Here is a 16227-nt window from a genome sequence, read left to right as displayed (position 1 = left end):
CTTCCCCAAAACATCCAAGGTGAGTTCCTACTCAAACTCCATTGATTATTACATCAATCTAACATCATTAACACTAGCCCATCCTTCAAACTCTTAGCTTCTCTAAAATTGAAGAAAGAGAAGGAAGGGACATTTTTGAAAATCTCTTATAGGTATGATATTTCATCCTTTCTAATATTATTGAAGGGGTTTATACTAGTGTAGAGTATCTCGAGGAGTTAGAATCCATGAACGATTTATGAAGGTTTAAAGAACATGTTCTTGGGGCTTGAAAAAGCACTAACTTTCGAATTTGTGAGAAAACCCCTAGAACCTAATAAAGTTCTAAACTTTATGTTTAAAATTGATTGTAGAGCGATTGTTAAACAGAGAGAATTATGTTTTCTAGTTTTTAGCAGGAATTGAGGTATGTCTACATTTTTAAAAATGTTGCGATATACATCCATACTTTGAAACTATCATTTGAAACATGTCTACTTTTAATAATGTTTTGAAAGCTTGATTGGTTTTTGAGAATCCTCTTATGATTGTTTGTACACGTTAAAAAACTAGTTTGGTGGTTGATCTTTGTTGAACTTATTTCGAATTAAAAGTGATATTTGAACAAGGTCGTGCGCATGTAGGGTCAGATTCGTAGGCCTATTAAATAGTCATGGAATCATTGGAATAACTAGACACTAAGCTTGAATCTCTATTTCAATTAAGAATTTAATAATGGAAAAGTTAGGGTTTTTCTCTATAATGGGGGTTTTCTACTAATTATGCAATCGCAAACTGAGGTAAGTATAATTTAAGGGACGGTATAGGACTTCCTAAGGATTGGGTGAACTGTTTTTAACTTGAAATTCTAATTTTGCCCTTGTGGGCGCGGGGTTCTCTTTTAAGGTTGTTTTTCGATTCGAAAAGGTTTATGGCAATACGGTATCATTAGTCTCTGTTGCTAATGTAGATTAATTGTTCTGGGCTGTGAATCTAGAAATGCTCACCATGGAATCTCCTGGCAATTTGCCTCGGGGTCACCTACGAGGCCGAGAAGTGGATCCTATAAAAAACTCTGCACAAAAAGAAAGAGTACAACAAGAGTAGTATCGGTACAACACTAGTATTGGTAAGCTTCATAGGTCAACTAAGATTAGTTTACACATACAAAGCACAGAAATAACAAGTCAAACTGTTATAGGCTGTGCGTCTACCAAATAGTATATGCAGGTGTCACACCCTAATTTCCGATAGGGCATGATGGGCACCCGACCCTTACTTAGGGCCGAGCGAACCCGCTGACTCTCGTCATACTCATGAACATGCTGGGCCCTCAAATCATATCATAAGTACATAATGAAAATTTTTCAGAAAACAAACATGCCTTTCACCTTTATCAAACCAAATAAAACTAGTACCGCATGAAATTTGCCAACATACGAAGTTCGTAACATAATGCACACCGAAATATCAGCTTACGTAGCCGCGTACAAAACTGACATATCACACACACGACACTGTCTGCAAAGTCTCTAACATGACCCAAAATACCACAACTCTAACACTCTGACTCCGCAAAGACTCCGGGGGAAATGGAGCTCGCCAATCCAGCTGGAACATCTTCTGCTAACATCACCTACTCATCTGTGGGTACTTGCGCGGCATGAAACGTAGCCCCCGAAGAAAGGGGTCAAGGAATATGTACCGAGCATGTAAAGCATGGCATACGTAAAACGAGGTCATAACCAAAGTAAGGAGTGCAGAAATGAGCATAAAATACGTAATATCAAAGTGCTTGCACCGAAGTACAAATCATACATAAGCGAAAGAAAAATGTGATAATCCGAATGCCAAAATGCTTAGCTTTCTTTTGTAAAACGTTTCTGTCTCATATATATAGAACAAATCATATGAGCTGACGTTAACCGACTAATTATAATCCATGTCAAAATCACATATCATATGCACACATATCGTGTCCCGGCCCTCTAGTGAGGGACTCGGCAAATAAGATCATATCATCATATTATCACATATCACATACCACATATACACACACCGCGGTCAAGTACCCAAAATGAAATATCACATATACACATACCGCGGCCAAGAACCCGGACAATATCACATATACACATACCAAGCCAAGAACCCAGGTAATATCACATATACACATACCGCGGCCAAGAACCCGGTAAAATATCACTCAACATACCGCGGACAAATACCCGATGGTCAATATCACACATACCGCATAATAAAATATCCAAATGCAATATCACACATACCGCGGTCAAAATATCCAAATGGCAAGATCATATAGTGCGCACGATCACACAACCGGCCCGGACTCGGCGAAAGACATACAACAAAATGCACAAGCAGAATCGTGGGAAACCATATGCAATGCAAAACATTTACACAGACCCAATAGGATAATCAAAACAAACTGTTATTTCAAAACCGAATCAATAGTCAAATCAGGTTTTCTTCCGAATATCACTCGGGAACATATTAAACCGAACTTCAGAAACCAAGGTTACGTATCAGAATCATATGCATTGAAATCCTCATTTTAGACTTAACAATTAAGTATATAATCATATTCGGGGGTCGAAAATTGTCACACCCCAATTTCCGATAGGGTGTGATGGGCACCCGACCCTTACTTAGGACCGAGCGAACCCTCTGACTGTCATAGCACTCGTAGTCATAATGGGCCCCTAACCGGCCATAAATGCGTAATGAATTTTTTTTTTTTTTAAACAATATACAGTATACCTTTCAAATCAACGTAACTTGCGACTGTACAAAATCTGTAATATCAAGTATACAATACGACGGCTTATGGAGCCGCTCACAACTGACGTCTTATACACACGACTCTGTCTGCAAAGTCTCTAACACAATCAGATATCATGGCATATGTATACACTGACTCTGCAACACTCCGGAGGAAATGGAGCTCGCCAATCTTGCTGGAACACCTTCTGCTAATGTCTTCAGCTCACCTGGGTACCTGCGCGGCATGAACGCAGCCCCCGAAGAAAGGGGGTCAGTACGGAATATGTACTGAGTATGTAAGGTACAGAAAGCTGCATAAAGCATGAATGTAAACATCATGGGATCATAGGACGGATAGTGAGGTAAGAAAGTAACCTGTTTCTTTTTGTTTAAAAAGTCTCTTTTCATAGGACTCGAAAGTAGAACCTATATCGTATCATGTCACATCATCTCATGTCACGTCATGTCGTAGCGTATCGCATCATGTCGTAGCGTATCATATCGTGTCGTAGCGTATCATATCGTGTCATAGCGTATCATGTCATGCCATAGCATATCATGTCGTAGCATAGCGTGTCGTGGCATAGCATAGCGTGTCATGTCATAGCATGGCGTTTCATGTCATATCATGGCATATCATGTCATAGCATAGTATTTCATGTCATAGCATAGCATATCATGTCATAGCGTAGCATATCAAGTCATAGCGTAGCATATCATGTCATAGCATAGCGTATCATATCATATCATAGCATATCATGTCATGTCATAGCACCGAACAACATCGGCTCGCCCACATAGCGCCGGAATACCTCGGCCGCACATATATCCCGCGTCCGGCATCCCGCGTCCGGATGATAAGCCGGGGCGACCAGTGTGGCAATGAAACATAGTTCCCTTCCCAATTTCCATGTATCCCTTCCCCCCCATGTCCCCATATGCATGTACATATCTGGTATCAACCTTGTCATCGTAGAATCATCTTCATCGTTTTAGTCATAAAAGCTTTCAAAATCATCAAACTTGGTTTTTTGAAGAAAAGTAAATATTTTGGAAAACATTTGAGAAAAATGAATATTTTGGAAAACATTTGCAACCTTTTGTTTTGAAAGAAATTATGTTTTAAAACCATTACTTCTAGCTTTTGAAAATGAAGTCGTTATGAAAACGTTTAGCACATCTCACGTAATTACAATCGTGGTAGAAACGTATCGTCGACATATTCGTCATAGGCCTTTTTCCATATTTGACGACATTGTTACCATTATAAGCCATATTCATCGTTTCGTGCATAAAGGCTTTCGACCTCTTAGGCTTTGGTCTTTGCAACACATGGACCTCCTGGAGAACATTTACGAATTTCTTGAAGGAATACTTGTCTTAGAATCCTAGGCTTAATAAAGTTATCTAGCAAGGTTTTAGGACATTCCGGTGGCGTCGGTGAAAGTTGCATATTTTCAAGCTACCTTTCCAATGAAACATAGCAAGTTTAATTCAATTCTATTGAATGAATAGTGATCAAATTCAAACTTAGGTTTCTAGAGATTGAGTGGTCCCCGAGGCTCGTGTTCATACCTATTATGTCTAGGACATGCCAAAGAAGGAAGAGTAAAGCCTTACATACCTTTTCTGCTTCTTGCACTTCTCCAAATTCATGCTCCAAATTCGCCAAAATCTACAATTTGGTCAAGTTTACCAAATGTCAATTTGAGCGTCTAGGAGTCGAAATTTAAAGTAATCATTTGGCTACCGAAATTTCGGCAGCATTTCCCCTGTAAATATGCCATCTCCAAAATTCAACTTGGCCAATTTAATCAACAACAATCCGGGAATTCAACCCGGCCAAATTACAACAACCAAACCAACAATCGCAATAACAATATTGATAGGCAATTCAAGATGTCCAAACCACATCCAATCTTGTCCGAAGCCTTTCCAACTCAACTAGAACAATAACAATACACTTTTCTCTTTCAAGTTCATCAACTATATTAGCAATTCCATACATTACCACATTAGCTTCATAAATATAAGAAGACATACTAGAATCCTATTAACTTTCAAAACAGCCCACAATAATTGCAACACCAACATAAATCATTAAACCTTCATTTCACATTGTAGAATTCACAATACGACAACCAAATTATATCAAATACAATTAGTCCATTTTTTTCACACAAACAGCCACTTATTCGGCCAGGCCTTCCACACACACAACTTCATGAATTTCATCCATTTCAACACATTACGACATGCTCAAAACGTCCATAACAATACCAACCAAACACTAAATAACGATTGTTCATTACTCCTACATGGTATCATATACTCACGGCCACACTACATATTCCATAACTTTATGAACTTCATTTATTTTTGCATATCACAATATGCATAAACCTCCATAACATATAAAAGAGTGTAAGTTCTTACCTTTTTCCTCCACTTCTTCACTTGGCTAGAATTGGTAACTTGTATGATTATGAGTTTTTCTTGTTCCAACAATTATTCCATGTTGTAGAGGGCCTTCCAATGAGTTGAAATCTTGAAGAAAACTCTCTTCATGGTCACCTTTATGGGGCTGGTTCGGCCAGCCCCTCAAAACCGTGCCTTCTCCTTCTTTTTTTTTTCTTCATCTTTCTTCATGTTTCTAGAGAAATGAAAGATGAATACTTGTCTTGTTTTTTTTTTCATCACATGCTTATATATATATAGAGAGAGAGAGGGGGAGGTGGCCGGTTGCCCCTCTTTTATTTTCTCAAATTTTCTTTAATTCTCTAGAAATTTCCTTATGTAGCAAAAGATAAATAACTCCTTGACTTGGTCAACCCTTGCCCTTATATGCATGTCTTGCCATATAAGATAAACACCTATCCCTTTTTAATGGCTTAAATTAATTGGCCAACATGGACACCTTGGCCATTTCATGAAATTATGTTTCCAACTTTTAGCCTCCAATTTCTCCTTATCCTAAATTTACCCTTAATGCTCCATTCCAATAAAACGATGAATACGCAACTCATACATTCTAACAAAATTGTAACCTTGTCCTTTTCTTCCCGCCATTAACTCGGAATATTCAAATGTACAAAATGCGAGGTGTAACAAAAATATAGTCATATCAAATTCTTTCAAAAGCCATCAGAACCATACAGAAGGAAATCGCGGGACCCACGGACGAGCGTCAACCCAATCCGGGCCCGCCTACGAAAATCATAGTCACTATACGTTATGGCATCATTTACGAGCATATCAAAGCCATCCGGTTCTGTCTGTGAAAGTTACGGACGTTCGTAGTTACAAAACTCTTTTGAAAGCAAAACTTTTTATACAACATTTGAAAGCCAATCATACAAAGACATATAAACCATATAAGGATACCATCATCAAGAAGCAAATAAGTATCGTAACATGCTCGGACTTTAAGAATAGAATTACCCCCGAAGCTCATAACATATCATCACTTAGCCATATCTAAGACATGCCAAAAGAAGGAAAGGTAAGCTTCACATACCTTGATTGCTTCCTAAGCTAATCCAAACTCAAGTCTCGGCTTCTCAAAATCTACAACACGTCATTAGACACCAAACATTAGTCATAGGCACCTCGGAATCCCATTTTAAGTTCGCACTTTATTTACGTAAATTTGGGCAGATTTCCCCGTAAATTCAACACCCCGAGAATTCAACTCGCCAAATATCCAACAACAATACCAACAACCACATCAACAATATCCATAAGCAATTCCAAACGCATTCTAACATTAATAACTCCTTTCTACATAATTCGACAACATTCATGCATATTCAATTCAACTTCATATATTCAAACTAACATCAACGATCGCATATTCAAATACCAACCCAAAACCATTCAAATACGATTCAAGAACATTTCCAACAATCCGCACAATATTTCAAACAATCCAATTAATGCTCTACTCCACCCGAAACCTCAAATTTCCATAAGAACAACAACAATACATTTTCTTCCTTCCAAATTCATAAACTACACCAACAATCCACATATTCACAACATTAACCTTAACAATACAAGAAACTACACTAAATTCACATTATCTTCAAAACAGCCCATAAACGTTCTCTACTTCAACTTGGACCATTAAATCATCATTTTCACCATAGAATCCATACAACAACAACCAAAACATACTAAATAAAATTAGTTCATCATTTCTACACCACACACATATATACACGGCCACAACCCCAACACTATATTTTCATGAACTTCATTCACTTCTACATTTCACAACATGCACAATCATCCATAAAACACATAAAGAAGATTAAATCTCACCTTTTCCCTTCAACTTCTCTATACGGCTAGACTTGCTCATAACCACAACGAACGATTTTCTTGCTCCAACAACTACTCCATGTTGATTAGAACCTTCCAATTAGTAGGAAACCTAGAAGAAAATATTTTTCCATGATCAATTTTTGACCTTCAATTTTTTCCTCCTTGGCCGTTTTCTCCTTCTTCATTTTTCTTCAAGTTTCTTGAAATTTCTAAAGTTGAAAAGATGAATTATGTGTCTTGCCTTGTCACCTTTGGTCTTTATATACATGTCCCCTACAAATATAATTTACACATGTGGCCTATGGCCCACTTCACACACATGGCCACATATGGCCATTTTCATGAAATAATTAGTTTCTAAAATTTCACTTCTAGCCCTTAATTTTCATGAAATGCCTAACTTTCCATAATTCACTTTTGACCCCAAATTTTCCTTATTCTAAATTTACCCTTAACACTCCATGCCAATGAAAAGATGAATATGCAACTTGTGCACTTTTAAAAAAATTGGAAGAAATTACAACCTTGTCCTTAACTTATCATGACTAACTCGGATTATCCCAATGTACCAAAATGCGGGATATAACAGCAGGGACCTAGTCGTGTACCAGTTCCCTTATGCAGTGCAGTACGAGAATCAACACAAGATTTTTACGTGAAAAACTCCTTGTTCAAGGGATTAAAAATCACGACCTACCCCAGTAGGATTTCAACTCCACTAACCGAGCAAACTTAGGTTACAACTCTATTGCAAGCTAGAAGTTAACTCCCATAACCCCTCACCCTTACAATAACGCTTATGCAACCCTCACACTTGACTACCCCTAGCCAAGCACTCCAATACACCTAGTCTAACTCTAGCCTAGTGTGCCACTCAAAGTTCTTGTGAAGACACTCTTCCAATAAGAAACATTTGAGAATTCAACTAAGACGCCTAGACTAACCCAAGCCTAGCGTACCACTAAAAGACACCCTTTGAGAATTCACCACAGTGACTAACACTAGCCACCCATACACTAATATAACTAAGCTAACTCTAGCTTAGTGTACCACTCAAAGGCTTGAGGAAACACACTTCCAACAAGCAACCTTTGAGACTTCAAAACACCTATAATCAACTTCTTTTTATGGAAGAGTAGGTTTACAGTTTAAGCACAAAAGAAGATAGACTCAACAACCTAAGGACCTAATGCATCTGCAGTTCTAGATCAGGTCCTTCGAGTTGCTGAGGCTCTATTCTTGAGGAACACCTTGAAAGGTAGAGACTTGCACTTTGGATGGAGCAGTTTTTGGATTGTGCAAGAATGAGTCTTCTCCTGGAAGATGATGTCTTTATATGCAAGGAGAGAGAGAGAGAGAGAGAGAGAGAGAGAGAGAGTAGAGGTGACCACTCATAAAATATGGACCGTTAATCAATCGACCTTGCTGAGGTGCTGCCGTACAGCTACATTATACTTTTCAGCATCACACTTTACAGTTGTAGATTTGGACTTTTAACGCTTCAGTGACTAGGACCTTTATCTGGAGGAACCTTGTCCCTCATCTGTTCTTCGAACAAGTTGTAAGTACTAGCTATACTTTAGTAGCTTTACAGCTGCAGCCATTGGCTGAATAGTCTGGAGACCTGATCCTATCCGGTCCTTCTAAATCAACATATCTGGTATCTCATATATGAGCGAATCCTGCAAAGATCTAATCCTTCAAGGAACACGTTAGAATAGTAGCACATGAGATATCATAAGGTTAACCAAGTTCAGACAGGAGAACCTAATTCTATCTGGTTCCTTAGGGTTTGTCATATCATCAAAACATATCATTTCTTATCAATTTTCCCCTTTTTAATGATGACAAAGTGACATCCTTTGTATTCCCCCTAAGAACCAGATCCCTTACCCAGATACCTCATTTGTTCCCCCTGAGACTCAGACCTCGAGATACATAGTAGTTTTCTGGTTCTTTGAGTGAGGTTTGTCAAATCATCAAAAAATGGCATGACATATTAATTTCCCCCTTTTTGATGATGATAAACTCATAGACAAAGTTCCCCTGAGAACCCGATTCCCACCTATTCCCCCTGCAGATCAGTCCTTCACTTGCCAGTTTGTAGTCCTCTTTCCCTTTTTCATGATTCCCCCTATCTTTCATACATGTCTCTCCCACATATATTGATTATATTCTTGAGACTGTGAGATGTATAGAGAGGCCATATTGAGGACCGAGTTTCTCTCTCTCCCTGGTTTTACCAGGTTTGACAATCATCAAAACATATAGTCAATCTCCCCCTTTTTGATGATGACAAACTTAGAGACGCTATTTATATACTGCTCTGTCGTATAATTCTTCCTCCTTTTCCCACCCCTTTGTTTTCTTCCCCCTTTTGGCATCATTGAAAAGAGTAACAAAAGTAGCATAAGCCAAAAAGAAGTTCAGTAGCATTAACTCATGGCCACTAGGGAAACACCACATAAGCAAGAATAGTGACAACAAGTTTTAAGATCATTGCACAAATCAGAGTAATTGCCCAGATTAGATTAAGCATATCAAAAACATAGTAATTTTAGTCAGTACAAAATATGAGGTACTAGCCATCCAGCTCATTACCTGTCATGTTAGGATCATTGTGATTTGCAGAGAGTAGATGTGTATGATGTCTCTTTTGCACTACCACAAGGGTTACTTGTGACAGATACCCATTAATCAATCTGTAACAATCATAGATGTATAATCTTCATGATCTCCTAAATCTTTGGTCCTTGTCCTTAAATTTTTTTTTTTTTTGGAGAATTTTGGCAGAGTGCCCATTATATTTCTTACTATCCCAGACCTACACGCAGCCCAGAAATACATACAATGCCTTATAGGGAAAATGTATACATACTTAGCACACCTTAGCCATACAGGGCTCTCAATATCGAACAGAAATGCAAATATGATGAAACTTACCTCTTGTGTCACAACTCGGAATATACCTGAACCTTAATCGATCGTCTTTTTGTACTTTCCTAGTCACTTCCTTTTCCATTCATTAGCTATACATTTCAATCATACTTGCAACATTCTTACCATATCTGACTCATAATCCTTTTTACCAATACTTACCTCTGTACTGATTCCTTCAACTTATATTATCCCCTGAATCCCAATATCATCATTCAGTCCCTTTGCCAGTACCATTCTTCCACAAAAATCAAGGGTTAGTGTAAGGAATTTTACTTTCTATGACTTGGCACTTATTACACGATCTTAGATATGAAAGAAGGGTAACCATCGTAAATGCCCTGTAGCCACCTGTTTATAAATGTGGCGCGCAACACACCATAAACAAGACTCAACTGGATACGACTTTGCAAACAACCCCTAGGACGAACTGCTCTGATACCACTTCTGTCACGACCCAAACCGGAGGGCCGCGACTGACACCCAAGACCCTACTAGGCTGAGTGCCATACTACTATTCCATCTAGGAGTCACAACTTTTTGTGAACCTTTAATCAACGAAATGACGCTTCTGTCAGGTAAAAAAACTTTTCAATAAAACTCTTTCGTCAAATTAGGGTCTTCTCCCTTATCGTTAATTCAAAGAAAACCTTTAGTCATAATAAAATCTTTAAAAAATAAAGCATAAAAATACATCGACCTATATGGCCTCTTTACACGACTGTTGACACCTCAACGCACTATCCACAGGACACTGTCTGCAAAAGTCTCTAACGTACATGAGATAGCATAACATAAGTACTCTGACTCGGCAACACTCCGAACTGAGATAGACCTCACCAATCCAGCAGATAGCCTAGGAACATCCTATAGCCAATGTCTTCTACTCATCTGTATACACCTGCGTGGCATGAAACGCGCAGCGTCCCATAAGAAGGGACGTCGCATCAACAACAGTGTACTGAGTATGTAAGACATGAATAACAACATAATAAGAAATATAAAACATAACAGGGGATAAAGATGACCTATTTATTTGATTTTCTCTTAAGGCGGATACCCTACATGCAACTTTAACATTTTTAAATCAATATGTACATGAAATCATGGAAGACATCTGAGACATTTCAATTAATGTGCAAAGATAAATAAATCATTATGGCTATATCAACAAAACACATATATATATAGAAATGTGACAACATAGGCCACATCGTCACCCCTAAAAACATCACAACATAGGCCCTGTCAACTGTTCCTTATATATATAAACAACACATTATAGGCCACAACGTCACCCCCTGTCAACTGTGCCTTTATATATATAAACATCACATCATAGGCCACAACGTCACCCCCTGTCAACTGTTCTTTATATATATAAATATCACATCATAGGCCACAGCGTTACCCCTGTCAACTGTGCCTTATATATATAAACATCACATCATAGGCCACAGCATCACCCCCGTCAACTGTACCTTATATATATACATCATAACAAAGGCCACAGCGTCACCCCCTATCAACTTCGCTTTATATATATATATATATATATATATATATATATATATATATATATATATATATATATATATATATACATCACAACAAAAGGCACGACATCCCCTGCGTAACTCCGTGCCTTATATATATATATATATATATATATATATATATATATATATATATATATATATATATATATATATATATACATCACAACAAAGGCCACAGCGTCACCCCTATCAACTGTGCCTTATATATATATATATATATAAACATATCACAACAAAGGCCACAGCGTCACCCCCTGTCAACTGTGCCTTATATGTACATGAAGAATGAGAATGAGTGCAGTGCATAAGCAAAATGAAATAATAAAACTTGGTAATGTCACAAAATAACTTTACACACATATTATACTCATAGCATGCATGAGGGTTCAAACATAAGCTACCACTTTAGCGGAGTGACGTAAGGTCGGTAATCTCCGATTTATATTATGGAATAATCATCATCGCTCTATCTCACCTTGAAGGACAATTATTATAAGGTGAAACCAACAACAATGAATAAAATCATAAAATAAGCTCAATAATCTCCTAAAAGAATTGATCTCATAACTTGAGACTTTTAACCATAAAATCATCATCATCATAATCATCATAGAAAATATTCTCATCTTTTACATCATCATTATCATCGTCAAAAAAAAATATATGTTCATCGCTGTTATCATAAGAGCTCACAGAATCATAAATCTCTGGTTTGGAAAATACGAGCATTTTTGGAAAACATTTATGGATTATCGGGAAAGGAATCATGCCTTGGAGTCATAAACTTCTATCTTTTGAAAACAAAGAAGTTATGGAAGCATTTATGAAATCGTACCATAGGGATCATGCCTTTGAAAGAATGGACGAGCCTTAACATACATGATTGATCTCTTACGAATTAACGCTTATTCTCCCGAACTTGCAAATCTATACTCAAAAGAAATTATACTACTGTTAGACTTGTCGTCATATGCCTATCTCAAGTCCTTAAACCAAACTCCTTTAGAATCTGCCAAAATTTGGGCAGCATCTCCCCTGTTTATATGCCTAGCCCGAAATCACAATCCAAAGAACCAACAACAACAACAACAACAACAATACCAAAATCAACAACAATATTATCAATACCAATATATTCCATAACACATCCCACGCGATGTTTTTCAACATACAACAGAAATATACACTTCCTTTCTTCCCAATCAAGGAGCATAATCTCATCAACATACCAACAACATTAGATACCATCTCTATACATGCAAATCAGCCCAGCCACATGGCCACAAAATGCTCAAAATAGTCCATAAACACAACAACTACAACACGACACTTTATGACCTTTCCTCCAAAATTATTTTCACTTTTAAGACTTGCAAAACCTTCAAATCAACTAAACATAAGAGATGGGATGAAGAACATACCTTATACTTGAAGAAATTCAGCCATACCAACTTTCTTCAAGACCAAACTTACCACAACATCAAGTTGAAGCAAGAACAATCACCTTTCATGGACTAGTTTGGTGTAATCTTGTTAACTTCTTGATTTAATGGGCTATAAATGTTTGGAGGTTGTGTTGGGAAGTTTATAGGACTATTGAGAATGTAAAATGCTGAAAAAAAATGAAGTTAATTGGGTATTTATACCCCTCATAAGTCGGTTCCACCGACCTTCCCAAGTGACACCCGCGGAAGCCATTTGGCAGCTTGGAGTATTTTTCTTAAAATGGCCATAATTCTTGATCCTGATATTGTATAAGGGCCCACAACCTATGGTTGGAAAGCTCTTTCGATTATCCACAACTTTCATTTTTGGTGTGTTTCCAAATTCCAAATGTATAATAGTGTTTTGGCCCCTCCAAGTCAGATCATCTGAAAACCTATCCTTAAATTATCCTTTTAGAGGGCTTATGCCCATATTTGGCTTAAGGGTCCTTCTTAAGACTTGCTCAACTTCTCATGTAATACTCATATTACTTTTCATATGTCCTTTATAAAATTTTGACATGTGTACCACACCTTAACCTACGGTTACGAGGGCTATTCATCAAGTAACGTGTTAACTGATTTACTCCATACGGTCTCCAAATTTCATATATATATATATATATACTCAGATCATATAATCTTCATCCCTGATCCTTATATAACTTTGCTCTCCCTTGAGCTCATTCTAAGCCGTCTACAGTCTTGGTAACACGAAATTTTTCAGTGTGTAACATATATTTCCTTGCTTGAGATTCAAGAACCTATCAGCTCAGGCCCTTTAAACCTCGGGTGGCAAATAGTGGCGAATGAAAGCATCTACAAACTCCTGCCAAATCAGGGGAGGTGCATTTTCCTTCCTCGAAGATATCCAATTATTATACCATAGAACGGCTACATCCTGCTGCCTATAAGATGCCAACTCCACTGACTCAGTATTAGAAGCATGTATTATTCTCAGCGTCCTTAATATTTCATCTATAAAACCCTGCGGGTCTTCGTCCGGCTTTGACCTGAAAAATTGTAGAGGATTCAAACTCATAAAATCACGAGCCCTTGCACTAGTTGCTCTGTCACCTAGACCCGCATTCTGCCGCTGAGCTTGAGCAAAGAACTAGCTGGGTCAATAACTGAATACCCTCATTCATTTGTTTGCACAAAGCACTCGGTGTGAGGACCGGAGGCACCGGAGCCGGGGCTGAGGCCCCTTCATGCTCCTCTAATACAGGCGGAGTACGAGAAGTCCGAGATGGAGCCTCATTGTGGAACTCACCTTCTTTTATATTCACTAGGGACTCCCTCGTTCAATCTCGCCTTCTCCGCCGCAAGCCTTGCTCCTTCGGCCGTTGCTTTCTCTTTACCGCATTGTCAAATCATCACGCACAATTAGGGAAAAAGAAAATCTGATAACATAGCTCTATCGCACGATCTATGAAGAAGAAAGATGGTCACAGTTCCTAAATGCCCCGTAGCCTCTTGTTTATAAGTGTGGCACGCTTCACACCCATAAACAAGACTCTACTGGATACGGCTCGTAGACACACCATAGGACGAAACTGCTCTGATACCACTTTTGTCACGACCCAACTAGTAGGCCATGACGGGTACCCAGAGCTGGCTACCGAACACCACTCATCATGCTATCTATCATACTCAACCTGGACATACATCATTATCACTATAAAACTTATCATAAAATGATCGTCAATAACTCCCAAAGCATGTATGTGTGCCAAAGCCTATGAGGCTACAAAAATAATGTACAAAATATGCAATGAAGGGGTCACATAGCATCTACAACCCACACATAAGTATATACGAGCCTCTAATTGGAATACTAAAATCATAAGGACGGGATAGGACCCCGCCATGCCCCAATATGTACACAAAAGGATATACCAATAAGCGGCAGCTCCGGAGTAGTGGAGTGCTCCTGTAAGTCTGCTGAAATAAGCTCCTAAGCGTCTGTACCGTCTCCTTGTCTACCTGCAGGCCTGAACGCGGGGTCCATAAAAGAAAGGACGTCAGTACGAACAATGTACTGAGTATGTAAGGCATGTACAACAGCATAATAAAGAAATAAAGGAGCATAAGATGAAGAGCAAACCTGTAACTGATTACCTCTTAAGGGGAGTCATGCATGCTAACTTTTATAGTAAAAATAATATCATATCATACATATATAAGCTACCTGACCATATAGGTACGGTGTGATCATTATTAGCCCGCGTCCAGGCCTTCCGCGTCTCGGTTGTAAGCTGCCCATTGCAGTGGTATGTCTGCCCGACCACCTATAGGGCGGCGCGGTGTTATACTGCCCAGCCATGTAGGCACGGTGTGATGATACGTGTAAATAACATAAAGCATGCATGAGAGCCCAGGTGAAAGCTACAACTCTGTCGGAGTGACGCAAAGTCGGTATCCTCCGATTACGTTATGGATTAACATGATCGCTAGGTCTCACCTTGAAGGAACTAATATCATGAGGTGAGACAATAATAAGAAATAACATCAATGAAATCATTAAGATAGGGTTATTAGGCTCATAATAGCATCATCTCATAGGCTTCAGAATCTGTGAAATAGCATCATTATCATCATCATTATCATGGAACATATCTCATCTTTATCTCATAAAAAGCTCTTAAGAATCATGAACTTTCAACTCTTAGGATGTAAGAAGATCATGGAATACATAAAAGAAATCATAACATAGAAGTCATGCCTTTGAAAAAAGGGGACTAGCCTTACATACCTTTACGTCTCTTTAACTTTATCAACTAAACGCTTTCCTTCCAAGCTCACAATTCTACATTCAAGAGAATTCATACCAAAATTAGATAACTGGAAGTATACTTAAGTCTCAACTACAACGATTAAGAGCTAACAAAAATTGGGCAGCATTTCCATTATTTCAACAACTTCCTCCATATAATAAACAACTCCCAAACATCCATAGCATGCCCATCATATGATAATCAATAAACTTCTTTACATTAAACATTATTCAATCCTTACAATTCCCTTTCAAAATCATCCACAAGCATAGCTACAACACAACACCATATCCATTCTCATATAATACTTCCTCAATGACATTAACATCATTCAAAACAAGATTATACTCATCTCATACTAAGAATCATGACTCAAATTAA

This window comes from Lycium ferocissimum, unplaced genomic scaffold (assembly GCF_029784015.1).
Source record: "Lycium ferocissimum isolate CSIRO_LF1 unplaced genomic scaffold, AGI_CSIRO_Lferr_CH_V1 ctg3763, whole genome shotgun sequence".
Lineage (NCBI taxonomy): Eukaryota > Viridiplantae > Streptophyta > Magnoliopsida > Solanales > Solanaceae > Lycium > Lycium ferocissimum.
The sequence above is the reverse complement of the archived record's forward strand: the minus strand, read 5'-3'. Positions refer to the sequence as shown.